The 18068-nt window shown below is 51.7% G+C and overlaps 1 protein-coding gene across 5 annotated transcripts in view; it reads right to left on the reverse strand.

Moving 5' to 3' along the window:
* Positions 1 to 9371, reverse strand: part of BCORL1 (BCL6 corepressor like 1) — a 62667-nt gene extending 53296 nt beyond the window's left edge. The window contains exons 1-2 of one of the 5 annotated variants that reach the window (XM_013050018.2): positions 9064 to 9371; positions 7709 to 7788 (exon numbers count right to left, since the gene is read on the reverse strand). The gene's annotated coding sequence lies outside the window, so the exon portion shown is untranslated. Of the gene's footprint in view, positions 1 to 6699; positions 7538 to 7679; positions 7789 to 8344; positions 8564 to 9063 lie in introns of those variants that run through there. The other 4 variants (XM_004780546.3, XM_013050015.2, XM_004780545.3 and 1 more) reach the window with 4 other exon arrangements.
* Positions 9372 to 18068: the final 8697 nt, after the last annotated feature.

Consider the following 18068-nt stretch of genomic DNA (forward strand, 5'->3'; position numbering starts at 1 on the left):
AACTTCCAATTATCCGAGCATGGTTTAGCCACAGCTAATTTTTAAACCCGGCCAACTTATGGACTGCCTTCTGCCCACTTACGGTAGATGTGTACTCAGGGACGATTCATTTTAATGTCTCCCTAAGCAGAATATAAATCAGAAGGTGAATCTGCTGGGTAGGGGGGCAGGTAGAGAATAATAACGCATTTCCAAGCCAAAATGAAATTATTAATTTGTTAACTGATCTGCTGTTTTAAATTGGCCTGCTACCGCTCTCTCCCTGTATTGGCACAGCTGCCTGTTGGCACCAAAGTCCACTCTGGCTGCAGAAAGAGTCTCTATTTTACAGCCCATCTTTTTTTCAGTGTTCAGAAGTTTGGTTTGAGGATACCTGAGCTATTCAAAACGTGTTTTCTCCCATCCAGTCGCTGATGAACATCCTTGTCATAGAGCCATACAAGACTCAGACTCTATCTACCACCCTTCGTAGAACTTCCAGATGTCAGAGACATCTGGAAAGCCCAACCAGTTGTAATTAAATACAGCAGCCCTTTTCAGAAAGCAATGGTTTTTTAAAATGTCACCCCAGTAAACTAGGCTTGGGTCATTTTTTAAGCATGGCCCAAAATGTCCCCTGAAGTTTCAACTGGATACACAGTCTTCAGTTCCTGCCCTAAACTACTGAGCAGTGTTACAGCACAGCTGTTAAAGAAGCTGCCACTTCCACCTCAAAGGTGGATGCAATAATGGAGTGATGAGCCAAGCTATTTCTTCCTACCACACTGTAAATGCTAAATGTGTACTAATACAACAGGAATATGGAGAAAGAGCACAGAGAAGCAAGATACACAGGGAGTGCTCAGGAGCCATTGATAGTTTTAGTTCTGCCACCGTGTTTACCACAGAGTAATATCAAAGGTCACAGGACTCAATGGAATAAGAAAAACTAGATTATAATATAGTAACAGATGTCATTTATTGGGCTCCTGCTATAGACCTGGTCTGCCACATAGCTATTATCCTGTGTAATCTTCATAGTCCTGGGAGACTGGGGTTTTCATCTCCATTTTAGAGATGAGAAAGCTGAGGTTCAAGAGAGTCGAGTGGGTTGCTTCCTGTGACGCAGCTAGGAAGTAGAAAAGCAAGGACTCTGACTTAAGGCAGTATGTCTCCAAAGCCCTCCAGGTAATTCTGAGACATGCAAAAGTTTCAGAACCACTGCAAGATACTAACATCTACAAGGTGCGACCAACTTAAACTGAGTAAAGCTTCATCATCACAAGACACCTCAGCGCCTCATGGATCCTGGTGGAGAGTGCACGGACTCGTCCCGGGGATCAGCGTCACATACAATAAACTTCTCTACAGTCCACAGAACTTGGAGAAATGGAAGTCGGCTTGTTTTCCTTGTCCCCGGACACCAAAATTGTAACACAACTTGACTGTACCCTTACACGGCACCAACACTAAGATTTCTAGGCATACCTTAGCAATGAGGGAACCAAATTTTGTTTCTTAGCCGAAAATCAGTAAAGAAGCCTGAAACACAAAGCTCTGCTGCCCCTCAGTACTCTCAATTTTTCACGGACGCTTAACTTAAGATCTTCTTAAAATCCAAATGAAGACGTATCCTGCCTCACATACTCTCAAAGAATAAATCTGAAAATTACCACATCTTACAAATAATAAATCGCTCTTCAAATTCATCACAATTCACTGACCAGGGAAAATATGACCTTGACATGCAGCCTGCAGCCACTTTTTAAACAGTTACCCATTTTTAAATGTTTTTTTGGGGGGAAAGGGTGGCTTCAGCTTAAAAAAGAAAAGGGAAACAGAACAGCATATTGGAATTATGGGGATAGAAGCAGAGTTAAATTTTACTCTTGACCAGAATTCAACTTCAGTTCACCAAAGAAAGTTTTCATCATGAAAGACTGCTTTCAAGTCATGAACAGTAGGAAAGGGTACGATTTAGAAAGAGAACAGTTTCTACATTACTTTAAGGATAACCATTCAAACACTGGCATTAAGAAAGCCTAGTTAGTATGTGAGATTATGTAAAATACTGTACTAGCATCCTAGTGGCTGAAAGGCAGATTACCGGTTACCTCCCTCTTGGGCCATTCTGGCGCTAAACCCTCTGGCAAGCATAGACTCATACCTAACTGGAACTCCAGCATTAAGAAACTTCCTTTCCTTCTAAAACTCAAAGGTCTAGGGTCTTCCTCCCCCCCCCCTTATGTAATCATAAGTGGCTTATCCCCTTTGCCATCTGCTTTATCCCAACAATGCCCACTTTCCCCAGGGCTCTCCGTTCCACTCTAGTTAGTATTCATTTTCCCACCCAGCTTAACCATGAACTACTCCTCTCTCCATCCCAGATGCTGGCTGATGCTGGAAAACAGCTCCCTACCCCACTGCGGCCATTCTATTCCATCTCAAATTTAGCTCAGCCTAGAATCAATGAACCAGTCCAGATGCCCAACCCCTGATTAGCGCCTCTCCTCCATGCGCCCACCCCACCCTCCAATTCTGGCCCAAGGCTCTAAGGCCACTGTTTTTTTCTCCTGTTTCACTCTGGAATTTCTATAATTCACCTCCCTATATCTAGGATTCCTTCCACTTGCAGACTGGAAAAACTGGTGTATTCCTACTTTCAACTTCTTTCAAGGCCATTCTACTTACATCAGTGAATTGCTTCCCCCATCCAGTATGCTTATTTTCGTCTGAATTTTCTAACTAATGCTTAGACTTGTAAGCCCTGGATCTCAGCAACCTCTGCTGCTTGGGCCCTCCCAGGACAACAGCTATCAAAGGTAACTTTTTACCTTCCCTGACACTTACTCCACATGACATGTGGGTAAACACCTTCTCCCTTTGGTTCCTTATTCCGCCTCTTTCACATTCTGCATTTTTTAGTCTATATACTATCTCTAAATTCTCTATTTCCCTATAAGTATATATATGTATATTCCTTCCTACATGCCCGTTTCTCTACAACCCTGTTTTTACCCAAGATAGTCCTCTCTCTCACACCAACCATAATGATTCTAGCATGAAAGTGTAAAGAGCCTTAAAGGTTCTTCAAAGTTGACTTCGGAAAAACTTAGCCTGGAAATTTCAGGGTTCCACTTTTTCCTTAGTGGGCCCTGACGTGTAACCAGTGATGATCACTTTTCTTCCCCATTCACTGCCTAAACGACCCTCTTCCTGACTTTTATTTTGGCCTTCCTTCTTTCTAGTATTCAAGTCCTTTTCTCCCATAATTCTGTTCTCCTAAATGAAGCCCCTCTCTGAAACCCATAATCCAGACTCATCATGTGAGATTCTCTGCCACCTGTACCAAACACTTTTTTCATATGTAGTTAACTACAGCATGAATAAAGCAAACAGACCCCTGGAAGAAACCCCTTTGCTTCCCCCACCAAAAAAAAAAAAGTCTAGGCCACTGGGAGTCTATGCTCTACCAGCTCTGGGTAATCAAAACAGCCAGATCTTTGAGCGCCCTTGGTGCTGCCACCATTTCCTCTGGAACTCCCCTGCACTCTGCCCAATCCAGACTCCAACAAAAGAACTTGCCAGGGACTTAGCTTTCCTCCTGCCCTATCCCAATAATTTGCTGTCTTTTCCTTATGGCCTATTCTAAAGAAACAGTCCTCCTTAACCCCTTCATGAGAGTCACATCAATGACTCTCAAGAGCCAGAACAAAAAGAACCCTACCCTTGCTGTGTAGCTGGTAACAGGGTCAGCCCTCTTAAAGTCAGTTTGAGTAAGGCTCTGTACCTGATGGCCTGGGCCCCTTGTCCTCCCCAACTATCCCAAAGGCTGCTGCCCAGTTGCCTTATCAAAAGAGGAGTCTGCCTATCAATAGCCACATGGCTTACTCAAAACGACCATGTCCCTCCTAAACTCTATCAACCTTCAGATTCTCTTAACTTGAGTCACCAAGTCCCCTGCTCCCCCTAGCTGCCCCAGTCCTTCTTACTAACTTTGCCTCTCCATCAAAATTTTACAGGTTCCTCCCCCAAACTTTTGCTTCTATTTGGAGGCTCTGGGTGATTTGGGGGATTGGGTTATCCCATCTAATCCCCAGTGGAATCCTCCAAATTTCTTTCTTACATGCTGTCCTCTTCAGTACCACATGGTGACATTGCCGTCTAATTTAAGTACCCCTAAACCCTGCTCCCTCTCCCCCAAAATAAAGCTTCCACTATCCCAACATTCAAGGACAGGTCAGGTAAACAGAGAACAAGATGACCTTTAAAGTCCCTTCCAACCTTGCGACTTTATTATAAACCTAATCCACTTCCAACAGCCTTCTAAATTGAAAAAGCCATGCGGCCAACCAGAATAACACTAACCTACAACTATACCCACAGAAGTCTCACCAAAGATTTTTGCAGTTATACTCCCCCTCTGTGCTATGGGGACGACCTCCAAACTGCCTTGAGAGTATTCAGCTGTCGCTCGAAGTTAGCAGGCCCCCTTCCCACTTTCACGTAAAGAGCCCCTAAACCCTGGGCTAGACAGCGGCGCCTGTCCTTACTGTCTACTCTAGGAGACATGAAGAATGAATAAGTATCACCACATCGACAGCTTCCTACAGCCAACACTGAAAATTTCAAAACAATAAAACAAAAACATAGTGCTTGCACTGGGGGAGGGGGAAGGTGCGGGCGAAATAGAAGGGCACCTCCACTGGCCTGGGCTGTTGGCCTCCCGGGTTTGCAGTGTGCTTCCCTCTCGCCTTTCCCCTCGACCACATCTTTCCCTACAACAATCTCGCGTCCCTCCATAACACGAAATCCCCAGCCGAGGTGCGGTCGGCTCCTCCCAGCCCTACCCCGGACGTCCCTCGGCCCAGCCTTCCCTTCGGCGGGACCCCGGCGAGAAGGGCCCCCTCCACCGTCCAATTCACCTCCCTGTCCCTTCCCGGGCCTCTGGGCGCCCCTGCAGGGCTCTGTCCCGCAGCAGAACCTCGAGGAGCCAAGCCCACGAGGCCCGTCGCGGGACCCACCCCCCCTTCCTTCTCCCAGCACCTCGTCCTCCATGCACCCGGCCCCCGGGGCTCTTCGTCGTCGTCGTCCGGGCTCGTACCGCCCCCCGTCGGGGGCTCCACCCCCCGCCTGCCCCCGCCCCCAGGACGGCCCCCTCCCCACCACGCACCGCCTGCGCCCTCTGCCCCGGCACGGGACTCCCTTTGGCCTCCGTTCCCCGCCCAGAAGCGGCGGCGGCGGCGGCGGCAGCAACGGCTGCGGCGGCCCCAGCAGGAGCAGCAGCGGCGGCGGCGGCAGCAGCGCCGCCCCAGCCCCGCCCCGCCGCCCGCCGGAGCCCCACGCCCCGCCCGCCCGCCCCGCCGCCGGACTGCTCCCCCCGAAGCCCACCACTAAGCCCCCCCACTCCCCAGCCGCGATCCGCTCGAATCCAGCTCCGCTGGGCCTGCTGTCTGTTCCTCACGCCCCTTAGGACCCGGGGTGGGGGAGCCCTAGGGTTCGCAGCCATCCCTCTCCCTCCTTCAAGGGCTGGGGGATTGCCCCTGATTCCGAAACCCGGCCCCGTAACCGGAGCCTCCCTCCTTCCACCTCTCGGCTTCGCTCTCAGACCCCTTGCCTCCAGGCCTGGCGCGGAGCGGGTGGAGAGCTTGCACGCCGGATCTCCCCCTGGCTTGCTGGGGCTAGTATGAATTGCCCCCATCTCATCCTCCTTCAATTTAAGCCCCCTCCCCGCCGCGCCCGGCCCGGCGGCCCCCGCCCCTAGAGCGAGGGCAGCGGAGCCAGGGCGCTCCGAAGTCATCCCCCGCCTTTTTTCCAGGGACTCGGATAATTGCCCCTGCCCCCATCACAGCACTCCCACTCCCGAACCCAGGCCCCGCCGCCACCTAGGGGTACCCCTTACCCTACGGTTCCCTCACCCCAACACCGGGGAGAAAGCAGCCCTGAGGAGAAACCGTCGCACCTCCCCTCTGAGGTTGGAGGGTATTTTCTCCAGGTCTCTTCAAGACTTCATCACGGACAGCCACCACCACCACCACCCCCCCCCCGCCAAAAAACAAGCCCTTTCTCGCCCTGCCCTCCTGGCCAGCCTCCCTTCGGATCACTGGATCCTTGCATGGGGGGGGGGGGTGTTAGGGCTAGGTAGTTAACAAGACCATAGCCTCCACCTCCCTTTCTGAGGAGTGGGGTAATTCCAGTGGTTCCCCCCCCCAGGATCAACCAGACCCCCGTTTCCATGGAGACCCCCGCCCAGCCAGGAAGAAGACTCAAATCGTGGAGAACAAGTCTCACCTGGCTAAGGGAGAAGGGGGTGAGGAGGGGGTAGGATAGGGCAGGGATGGGGTACGAAGGTGGGAAGTGGAGGGGAGCTGTCCCGAAGGGAGGGGCGAGGACAGAGCGAGCTCCAGGGAGCGCTACGTCCGGGGACACGAAGAGGACGGCGCCCCCGGGGGGCAAACACAGCGGCCGCGGGGCGAAGAACGGACAGGGTTGGGAAAAGGCTTAAGATAGAAAGAAGCGGGTGGGGGGATACGAGAAAGCCGGGGAGTCAAAAGGGGTGGAGGGGTTGGGGGAGAGAAAAAAAAGACGCACCTGTTCCCGGGTCGGCTCCGCGGGGAGGCTCAGGCCGCCACCCGGGCTCCCTCTTACCCACTCTGAACCGCCACCCGCCTAATACTGCCCCGATCTGATGCCCTCCCTCCGCCCCTTATCGCCACCGACCTCCTTCTCCTCTCTCTCGGCGGCGGCGGCGGTCGGACTCTAGGAACTGAGAGGAAGAAGGGAGGGCTCGGCAAAGCGGAGGAGAGACAGAGCCACACACTGGCAGCAGCCGCGGCAAGCGAAAGAGTGAGGGGGAGAGCGGTGTGTGTGTGTGTGTCTGTGTGTGCGAGCGAAGCCTGGTGGAGTGGGTGCCGGTCGCAGGGCTCGACGGGAAGTGGAGTCCGGCGGGGTTCGCGGGCGGCGCCAGCCGCCGCTCCACGGGACTACAACTCCCAGAATGCCACCTGCTGGGGGGGAGGAATGGGGAGGTGGAGGCGAAGGGAGGGAGCGAGCAAGAGAGGGAGGGACGAAAGCAGGGAGCAAGCGGCGGCGAAGGGGGCAGAGCCAAGCAGCCCCGGTGACACTGGGAGGGGAGGGGAGGAGGAGGGGATCGCTGCGAGGACCAAGCGGATTCCGGAGAGGGAGGCAGCAGCAGTGGCTGCAGCAAGCCGGGCAAAAAGCTAGACTCCCAGGAGAGGCGGAGGCACTCAATCCTAGGGGCTGCAAGAGCCCCACGCCCCCAGCCCTCCATGCCCCTCGAACGGGAAGGTTGAGGAAGAGAAAAGATCAGGGCGCCAAGGCCAGGGGTTTCTGTCTCTTTCCCCCAAGGCTCTCCACCATATGCCCCGACTTGACTTTCTCAGGCCACTGGTGCCCGATCCAGTGTGCAAATCCAGAGACCCCAGATCTCCCCTGCCCGGCAGCACAGAACAGACACATTAAGTCCCCTTCTCCCAGGGGCCTGAGGGAAGCCCCGCACCCCCGTGCTGACAGGGTGTGACTACCCCCTTCTTCCCGCCCCCCCCGTCGTCACCAATCCCTATGTCCCTCCCCAGAACCCCTCCCCTGAAGCCTGGGCTCGCTTCTCCCTACCTTACAAGAAACGGAGTCCCTCGGGGGTGACCACCCAGACCCCTCCTTTATACTGGTTCCCTACCCACCAGTATCTCCTTAGCGTTGCCCCCCTCACCGAAGTAATAGTGGGGGCGACCCGAGTTGGACTGGTGGCTACTTTCCCTCCGAGACTAGCCGTCCTTGGCCACGACGACCCTGTGTAGAGATAGAGAAGCAAATTAATACCGCCCCCCGAAGTTCGGGTCCCCGTGGAAATGGCTTACAAGGAAAGAGGGGTTGATAGTGGAAGTGAGCTGGGGGTGAATTTCAATCCTCAAACCTCGTTCTAGGCGTGGAAATCCAGGGATTTCTCCCTTTCCTTAAAAGCCATCAAATCGCTTGGTGGGGGTGGGGATGGGGGTAGGTTATCTAAACCCCAATGTCCACAAGACTCAAAGCGACGCTACATGTAGGAATAAGATACGAACTAGGCTGCTGCCGCGGGAGGGAGAGTATATCGCCACCCCCACCCCCAGGCCGTCGTCCACCCCTAAACACAAACCCCTAGGAGAGTCAGATGGCCTAGGAAGGGGGCAGGCGGTGGGAGTGCAGGAGAGCGAAAGGGTTGTGGCGGGGAGGGTCCGCGGCCCCCTGAGAGCAAAATCCAGATGCTCAGAGGTGGGTGGGGGGTGAGGCATAATTGCAGACGGTGTCTTTCCTTGCTTTTCCCGGAATCGCCGCCGAACACCGTCTAACACTCGCAGTTGCTTACCAGTCAGTCCCCTAGCCCCATTTGTGCGCGTGAGGCGGCCGGAGCCCGGGAAGCCCGGGCACAAACTCCGCGGAAGCTGGCCTTCGCTGCCGCCGCGCTGCCGCGGGCCTCCCTCCCTCCGCTGGCGGCCCCGCCGATCTACCTTCGCCCCCGGCCGAGGCCAGACCCCGCTCGCAACTCCACGCCCCTACTCCACCCCCGGCTCCCCCCTTCGCCCTCTCCCCGCGGGTCCGGCCCAGCCCCTAGCGCCGCCCCGCCCTACCGCTCGGTCCCGAGCCCAGCAAGTGCCCCGAACTCGCCCCCCGCCCCCACGCCCAGGCCAGTCCGGCGGGGCCTGGTTTCCCCCTCCCGCCGCGCCCCGCCCCCGAATCCACGTCCTACTTCACCACCCAACTCGGCCCGGTCCGGGTTCGGCCCGCGCTCAGGCCACCGGAGTCTCCGGTTCGGTCCGGTGTGCGGCCACCCACCCCGCCCTTGCCTGGGTGCCGGCCTGGCCCGCTGCCTGCGCCCGCGGAGCCGGCCCAGGCGCGCGGTCCGGGTCTGGGTCCCGGTCCCGGCCTCGGTCCCAGCGGCGTTGCCGCGTCTCGCCACGAGGGCTCGGTCCACGCAAGATCCGAACCCGCGCGGGGTGGGGGCCGCGGAAAGCAAGTTTCTTTATCTTCCCTCCGCCCCCGCCACAGGGCCGCGCCATCCCCCACCCCCCACGGCGCCCCCTTCACCTGGGCAGAGCCCCCCGGCCGCTGTCGCAACTTTGCTCTTCTCCACGCCGCCGGGGAAGCGGGCGAAGCGAGAGGAGGAGGGAGGTGGCGGGGGGTGCTGGGATCAGGCCGCTGGGCTCCGGGAGGACACGTGGGGGAGGAGGGGAAGGAGGAGGAGGAAGGGGGGGGCGGGCCTGCAGTTCTCGGGGCTCCCCCTGCCAGCCCCGGGGAAGCCGGAACCTCTCCGGGCAGCCGCAGACCCCGCACTGGCCACGGGGGAAGAACGGAGCCACCTTCCCCGGCCAGCCCCCGGCTCCAGGAAGGGGGGGGGGAGCAACGCCGCTCGGGGTCGGAGAGCGAGCGTTTTCGCTCGTGCTTTATGTGTGACTCTGTATCTCTGTTTAGTCTCCGAGTATGGGGGGGCGTGGGGTCTTGCCTGCGGGGGGGGTGCCCCCGCCGGACGCCCCGCCCCTTCCTTGGCCCCCCACTTCCCTAACCCGGGCGACCTCGGGGCAGGGCTCTGGCGCTCCGGCCCCGAGGCCGCCCGCGGGCGCAGCCCCAGCCCCGGCGCCGAAGTGGGACAGGTGCTGGGGAAGGGAAAATGCCGGGGCTCGCTGCCTCGTCTCGCGTCTCCCGGGTGGCCCACCCTTCGTGGCAACCTTCCGTGCTGCAAACTCCCTGGGCCGCCCTCAGAGGACAGCCCCTGGCCTGGGCGTGGAGGCACCTTTGGTGGGGGGGGGGTGTTCCTGGAGCGAGAGGCCTGAGGGAGGAGGAGAGGGAATGAAAGGTCTGTAAAGGGGGAAGCCTGCACGACTTGGGGCTGAAAACCTGGCTGGAGTAAAACTCGGCTTCTGCTCGCCACCGTCCCCCGCCCCCCACCCCCACCCCGACCCGGGCTCCTCAGTCACCAAACCGAGCCCCCTTGACCCTTACTCTTTACCCTAACGACTCCCCGCCTGGCCAAAGGAATAAATCCTCATATGTGTTTACATCCTAGGCCATCCCGCCATCCCCAGGACTGAAGGGCTGAGAAGCCTGCGGTCCACGCTGGAACTCTGATGACTTTACATTAACTCCGAGGAGGAGAGCAGCTTGCGAAGGAGCTGAAGCTGCCGGCAGACTTGCTTTCAGTCTTAGGGTGTTTCTTAGCAGCTCCAACCCTGAGCCCGCGGTTGGGACTTCAAAGGCATCGCCTCAGCCTAGAGGGTATTAGGGGAGGTGCCCAGCAGTTCCTGGAGGGTTCAGGGCTTTGTAAACACGGAATGTGAAATGAAAAGCAGGAATTTGGGGAAAAAATCTTTATGTGCAGATATATTGATATTTTTTATTATGTATTTATCTACACTAAGGAAGCGGGAGGGTCATTTGGACTAGAAGGAAGCCCTGACGGATTGCTGTTTTCCTCCTCCTCCTCCTCCTCCCTGCCCCCCTCCTTTGTCCCAGGCCCAGAGAGGTTCCATCTCTAAGCTAAGGGGTGTCTTCTCTCATTTGGAAGGACTTTAGAGATGGCAGCTGAGACTTGCCTGGTATGTCTCCCTCACCTGGTTTAAAGGAGGAGTATTGCAGACGAAGGTAAGCCGCTAAGGTAGCAGTAGTGGCATTGCCGTTGTCTAAGGCCTGGTGTTTGTGACCCCACTGGCTTGTCCTCACCAGCCTCAAAATCTACCACCAGCGATGTGGACTTAACGCTTGCCATTTCACTTTACTTTGGGAACTTCTTCACTAGCTGTCTTACTTGGCTGGCCATGCCCACCCTCCTGTGCAACCCCCACCACACATACACACACACACACACACACACACACACACTTTAAAGAATGTTTGGCCTAAGTTGCACCAAGGGAAAGTGAAAATCTGAAATGATTCATTTAAACTAACCAACATACAAATTCTACAGGCACTATTAAGGTGTGAGGGATCACCTCTATTGGGCCTGATAATGCAGGCCCCACCAATTCAGCTTTGATTTAAATTTGCTGTCTTCACTGATTTTAATTCTTCTGGTAATTACTAAATTTCCACTTCTTTTAAGGGCCTTGGGGCCTTGGGGCTACTTTGCTCTTGGGTTTGAGGCTGAAATGGATTCTGGACACCTCTGTTCCCCACTCATTTGTATCTCATCATTTGGCTGCATCTTATCTGGCGAAATGAAGATTGGGGCAAGATGGTTATTTCCTGGCTGAAGCTCTAGCTTCTCTGAGCCCTTCCTGTTGGGGGCCACGCTTCCTGCCCTACAGGAGGTGATGGGAAATCAAGGAGTAGGGTAAGGAGAGCTGTGGGAAACATTGTAAAGAATACAGATTAATGATTATTATATTTGAGGCTAGAACCACCACCACCATAACAACTAGAACCACCATAACAAGCTAGAACCATGTGAACCACCATAACAACAACATAATAAATAATAATACCTTTGTACAATCTCACGATGTCTACAAAGCCCTTTCACTTGTGTTCTTTCATTTGTTTTCTCACTACAATCCTCAATTTTGTAATTGAGGAAACTGAGTCTATGAGCATATATGAAAGGCTTGCTCAAAGTCACATGGCTAGTGAATTCCTGAACCAAGACTGAACCCCAGGAATCCTGACTCCACATCCAGAGTTCTTTTCAACATGGTCTAGCATCTCCATTTAATGCCAAAATGTTCCTTTTCATACAGATTTTTAAATAATTGTTTCTTAGATCAATAACAGCTGCCAGTCTGGGGTTGGACTCTCAGAGAGTCGGCTTGGTATGGTTCTGTCCCATCGATGACTAGCAGTGGAATCTCAAGCAAGCCCTAACAGTGCCAGCGCCAGACACTGTGTTTTGGGTCTTCCTCCCAATTCTAAAATATGGAAACCAATGCACCTATCCTTCCTCTCTCACAAGCAACCCCCTGAGCATCAAATGAGAGAGTGGATGGGAAAGAATTTTGTGCGCTGTATACTACTGGACTCATGCCAGTGTTACTATTATCAGCGTTGGCATCACCGGCCTCCCTAACACAGAGACCTAGGGGTGACATGGGCCTGGGCTCTGTTCTCCTAGAGCTGACCAGACAAAATAGGGCATTTAAGGCTCATGGGGGTAACTTAGCCTCAAACCAACCTCCAACTTAATTCATAACGTAATTGTTCCAATTCTCTGCTTTGTTCTGAAATCAGAGGTCTTCCTTGTGTTTCTGGTAAAACAGCCCAGTCCTGTAACAGCGATGATGACAACAAGGACAATAATTTCAGTGGCTTAGATCGTTGGAGTGTCAGAAGGAAGCGAATTTGACGCTTCTGGTCATCCCTTCATCCCTAGTCCGCCCACCCCTGGTCAGTTAAAGTGAAGTCAGATCTGGAACTCAGGGTCTCAGGACCGTCAAAGGGCTCATTTGAAGCCACCGCAGCCGGAAGCAGACTGCGGAGAGAAGGGTCGAGAAAGAGTCTTGTAAATTCAGGAAAGAAAGAGTGAGGCTGGTACTAAGTCATCAGGGTTGACCATGAGTTACATATGTTATGTGCTCTATAATGTTTCCCTTTGTGCCCTGGGAGAGGCCGTGGGGGAGAATTTATCAATCCCATTCGCTCTTCATGTATCTCAAATGCACTAACCTATTGCAGCAGGTTGCTGCTGGAAATGCATTCCAACAGCCCACTGCATGCTGAGGAAGGCCTATTCTCTGCCCTCTAAGAGCCCTGGGTCTAGATGGGGAGACAGCATGTCTGGTTAAACTTAACTCTGTAAACAACTAACAGCCTTTCTGGATTTTATAGCCAAAGGGGGGAAAATGAGGTAGGGGGCGAAAATCACCCCCAGAGGCCTCTCAAGGTCAAGCCTCCCCACTTACCTAAGACTCCTAGGCACTTAACAAAGTTTTTAAGCAAACAGACAGTGTTAGAGATGGAAGAAACTAAGAAATGATCTGCCCTCCTGAAAAACTGGCGATGCCTGCCCACTGCCAGCAAAATCAACTCCATAAGCCTTCACCTAGCTTCCACGGCCCTCCCTGATCTTGTTCCAGCCTCCCTTCCATCCACGTCCCTACAAAGCCTCTGTTCTCAGAAACCAACCTTCTCACCATTCCTTGACAAGACAAGCGCTTTCTTGACGGCTCCTTCAGCATTTTCTATGCCCTTCTGGGCTTGTTGAAATCCCACTCAACCGTTACTCACGCTGGTTCTTTATTCCACTTTGCCTGACCCCCACTCCCTCCCTCCTCATGGAAGTTAACTGCTCCTTGGGGGGTTTCCCCCACCCTACTGAGCTTGGCTGGCCCTTTAGTAAGCACTTCTACCCCCTGTCTCTCCAGCTAGATTTCCACTTCCTTGGATTTCTCAGCCGTGTATCACAGTCTCCTTTCTCCCCCCGCCCCCCCCCCCGCAACATCCCCTATCCTGACTTGGAGTAGGCCTTCTACAACTATTTGTTAAATGAATGAATGAAAGGATGATCTAATCTAATCCTTTTATTTCTTAGTCGGAAAATGGAGGCCCACACCTGGCTTCCCTTCTGGCCCGAGGAAGACTCAGTTTTAAGTTTTAGCTTCCTTGAGTCTTTCTTTTCCCATTTAGCGCCTACACAGTCTCACAATTTACACAGATATGGTTTGAATCCTAACTCTGCCACTTCCTAGTGATATCACTTTAGACCCTTAATTTCTGGGGTGCCTGGGTGGCTCAGTCCTTAAGCATCTGCCTTCGGCTCAGGTCGTGATCCCAGGGCCCTGGGATTGAGCCCCGCAGCACGCTCTCTGCTCTCCCACTCCCCCTGCTTCTGTTCCCGTTCTCGCTGTCTCTCTCTGTCAAATAAATAAATAAATAAAATCTTTCCCAAAAAAAGACCCTTAATTTCTGTCTGAGCCTCAGTCTTCTCTTATAAAATGGGTGCTAATAAAATACTTCCTGAAAATGTTACAAAGATCAAATGAATTATTGGACAGTAGGCACTTAAAACAGTGCTTGGCACCTAGTAGGTACCCCATAGCAGTAGTTCTTTTTTAAGCATGAGGACTTTTAATTTTTATATATTTTTAAATTTTTATTTTAAGTAGGCTCCATGCCCAATGTGGGGCTCGAACTCACCGAACTGAGGTCAAGAGTCACATGCTCTACCGACTAGCCAGCCAGGCATCCCAAGTATGAGTTTTTAGAGTTCAGAACTTGGGAGCACCTGCTTAATTCAAGCCTGGGGATCAAAGCACAACACAAACATAAAGAAAAAGAAAGGTGGACTTTTGGCAAGGGAAATGGAATAAAATTTAACAAGACCTTTCAGCAAAACTATTATCTCTTCCCCCAAAGAGGCTAAAGAATATTGAGACTAGTACCCAGTTCAGTGGCGCACATTCAGTGGGTGCTCGCCCCATTCCACTTCCTCTGGCTGTGGTGGTGATGTTGTGCAGGCTCAGAGATGTTGGCATGGGACTAAGCTACCCTACTGAACTTACACATCTCTATGCCCACTCCTATCCACGTGCGTACACTCGAGTTCCTTTCCACCTGGCCAATCCTTCAAGCCCCACTTCTACGGAGCTCCCTCTGAATGCTTTTGCCTCTGTATTCTTGGCCCTGTCAGTAAGTACTGCTTAGCGCTTAGTGATTTTCCATGCTCTGTGACTTAGTTCTCCTTCCCCATCTGAGGGCAGGCACTTTGCCATAGAAAGCAGCATCCCCTACAATGCCCTCCATGAATATTGGAGACTGATTGACAGTAGGCATTCAATGGGGGCACGCAGTTTGCCAAACTGCCATTCCCCACATACACACCACTTCTCAAATCCACCACTCACATGATGCCTAGCCTTTTCAGTATCCATCTTGTCTCGTAGAACTTGACAGCACCTGGAAGGAAAGGGCCACGTTTTACTGTGTCCTCCACAGAGCCCAGCATAGCACTTCCAACATTCACCGAATGGAGTAAGCATGTAGTTTTGCCACTATAGATAATTTGGTCAATATACCATTCTTATTCCGGGTGTGTGTGTGTCTTTATATGTATTCTTGTCTGTCTGTTCTTGCTCATGAAGCTACAAGCGGCTCTAGAGGAAGAACTGTCCTAGGGGCTCTGCAGGGAGAATTGGGAAGAAAGTCACAAGGTGATCAAAAAATAAGTTGAGACCTGGGATTTTGATTTTTTAAAAAATCCAGAGAACAGGGGCACCTGGGTTGCTTAGTCAATTGAGCGTCTGCCTCTGGCTCAGATCATGATCCCAAGGTCCTGGGATTGAGTTCCGCATTGGGCACCGTGCTTGGCAGGGAGCCTGCTTCTCCCTCTCCCACTCTCCCTGCTCGTTTTCTCTCTCTCGTCTCTCTCTCTCTCTCTCTCTCTGTCAAATAAGTAAATAAAATCTTAAAAAATAATCCAGAGAACAATGTTCTGCCTTCCACATACATTCAACCTAAACTCTCACACCAAATTTTCTCAAACTTCAATATACATAAAAATCACTGGGAGGAGCTTGTTAAAATTCAAATTCCAAGGCACCCTCCCACCCAGGGTCTTCCTGAATAGCTCTGGGGTGGTGGTACCTCATACTCTGAATTTCCAATGTCTACTGGGAATTAGAAACTAGGGGTCTCTTGGGCTACACATTGAAATACACGGAGCACTTTTCCACTTTCATCTTCACCAGAGATCCCCAAACTTGTTACTGCCAAGGGTCTATGTCTTTCCTCTTGTAGATCCCCTTAAACACAGTTATACATTACTGAGTATGTACCAGAAACTGTTCTGAGGATTTTACAAATAGTAACTCATTTAATACTCATAACAATCTCCTAACACTCATAAGCACTCATGAGTACTTCTGAGTACTCAGAAGTACTCATAAGCTAAGTACTATCGTTTGCCCCTTTTACGGATGAAGAAATTGAAGTACACAGAGTTTCAATGACTTGCCCAAAGTTGTCCAACGACTTAGTTTTTTAAAAATTGAAGTCAGATTCACTCACATAATATAAATTAAAAACTACCATTTTAAAGTGTTAGATTCACGGTCATTTAGTACATTCACAACTCGGTGCAACCACTGCCTCTGCCTAGATCCAAGATATTTTCATGACCCCAAAATAAAACTTCATACCTATTGGGGCACCTGGGTGGCTCAGTGGGTTAAAGCCTCTGCCTTCGGCTCCAGTCATGATCCCAGGGTCCTGGGATTGAGCCCTGCTGGTCCTGGGATTGAGCCCTGCCTCAGGCTCTCTGCTCAGCAGGGAGCCTGCTTCCCCCCTTCTCTCTGCCTGCCTCTCTGTCTGCTTGTGATCTCTCTCTGTCAAATAAATAAATAAAATCTTTAAAAAAAATAAAGTTAGGATCTGAATCCAGGCAGTCTGGTTCCAGAGTCTGGACTCTTTTTTTTTTTTTTTTTAAGATTTTATTTATTTATTTGACAGAGAGAAATCACAAGTAGATGGAGAGGCAGGCAGAGAGAGAGAGGGAAGCAGGCTCCCTGCCGAGCAGAGAGCCCGATGCGGGACTCGATCCCAGGACCCTGAGATCATGACCTGAGCCGAAGGCAGTGGCTTAACCCACTGAGCCACCCAGGCGCCCCCAGAGTCTGGACTCTTAACCCTGTGTGTTCAAAATACTTATCTACTTAAATGGGATGTATTTTCAAGTAATAATTTGCCTTTTAAAAGTGTATCAGATATGGGATACCTGGCTAGCTCAGTCAGGAGGGCGTAGGGCTCTTGATCTTGGGGTCATGAATTCAAGCCCCACTTTGGGTAAAGAGATGACTTAAATAAATGAAAAACTTTTAAAAAGTAAAAAAATTAACATATATCAGATACAAATAAAGCTATGTCAGAACTTCTTTTTTTTTAAGATTTTATTTATTTATTTGACAGACAGAGATCACAAGTAGGCAGAGAGTGAGAGGGGAAAGCAGGCTCCCTGCTGAGCAGAGAGCCTGATGTGGGGCTCGATCCCAGGGCCCTGGGATCATGACCTGAGCCGAAGGCAGAGGCTTTAACCCACTGAACCACCCAGGCGCCCCTATGTCAGAACTTCTGATCATCCCAAGATAGTCTCACTGAGGTCATTCAATTCCAGCTAAAGCCAACAACACTTGATGTTGTAGTTAACCTCTGCAGCATCATACAGGTACGTTTCACTAGACTTTATGAAATACAAACATAGGTCAGAGACTCTCTCCCAGGCTTTTGTGGGTTGGAGATACTGATTTGGGATCCACTGAAGACAAATCCCTGCAAGATGCCCAGTCAACAATGAGAGGCTCCATCAAGTTGCTCAGTGACCTCTACTAACAATTTAGAAAGTGGGCTCATGCTTGTTAGAAAGATTTTCCACCAAGAAGCTAAACAAGAAAGGAGATGGAGGTTAGCTTTGACTAAACTAGAAGATTCCCAAGTCCAGGAAGTCATTCTGCCTGAATGTTCTAGTTAACTCACCAGAGTTCTCCCACCAAGGAAACACATGGCCATATATTGAGGATGAATAAGACAGCCCTTTAACTGCCTCCCAGAATGGTGACAGCCTAAGTTGGACTTACCAGGGAGGCCTTCCAGATCCAAAGCATCTGCTCTGACAGAACCTGAGGTGAGAATGTTATTCCAACACAATGCTGATCACATGATTTTTCTCCTGACTTTTCAAGTGTGTGGACAAAAAAAAAAAAGCTGTCTCTTCTGGAGTTTGTAACACCTGTGCTCTATGTCCGAGAGCCCCACTTGATGTTCTGAGCACTTCTCTCTCCAAAGGGATCCTTCGTTGCCCCATCAGAGATTGAAGCAACCAGACTAGATTCAAAACCGTTAGCCCTGGCTTCACTCAGCAGACTCAAACGAACATCACTGAGCGTCTTGAAGGGGAAAAAAGTGCCACAAAACACGTTGCTTGAGAGGGGAGAGGAGAATGATGAGCAATGAAGGCTTCTTCATTTTTATTGCCCCAGGGCCTAGCAGAAGTCCTGGCGCAGATGAGAAAGCACTCAAAACGTGTTTGTTGGTTGAATGACTGAAAGAGAAACTTCTTCTTGGTCTGGAGGTCATTATGGAGGCATTGTAGAGCGCTCTATGGGGACAGAGAA

Source organism: Mustela putorius, unplaced genomic scaffold (assembly GCF_011764305.1).
Source record: "Mustela putorius furo isolate JIRA1106 unplaced genomic scaffold, ASM1176430v1.1 tig00003899_pilon_pilon_pilon, whole genome shotgun sequence".
In the NCBI taxonomy this organism is placed as follows: domain Eukaryota; kingdom Metazoa; phylum Chordata; class Mammalia; order Carnivora; family Mustelidae; genus Mustela; species Mustela putorius.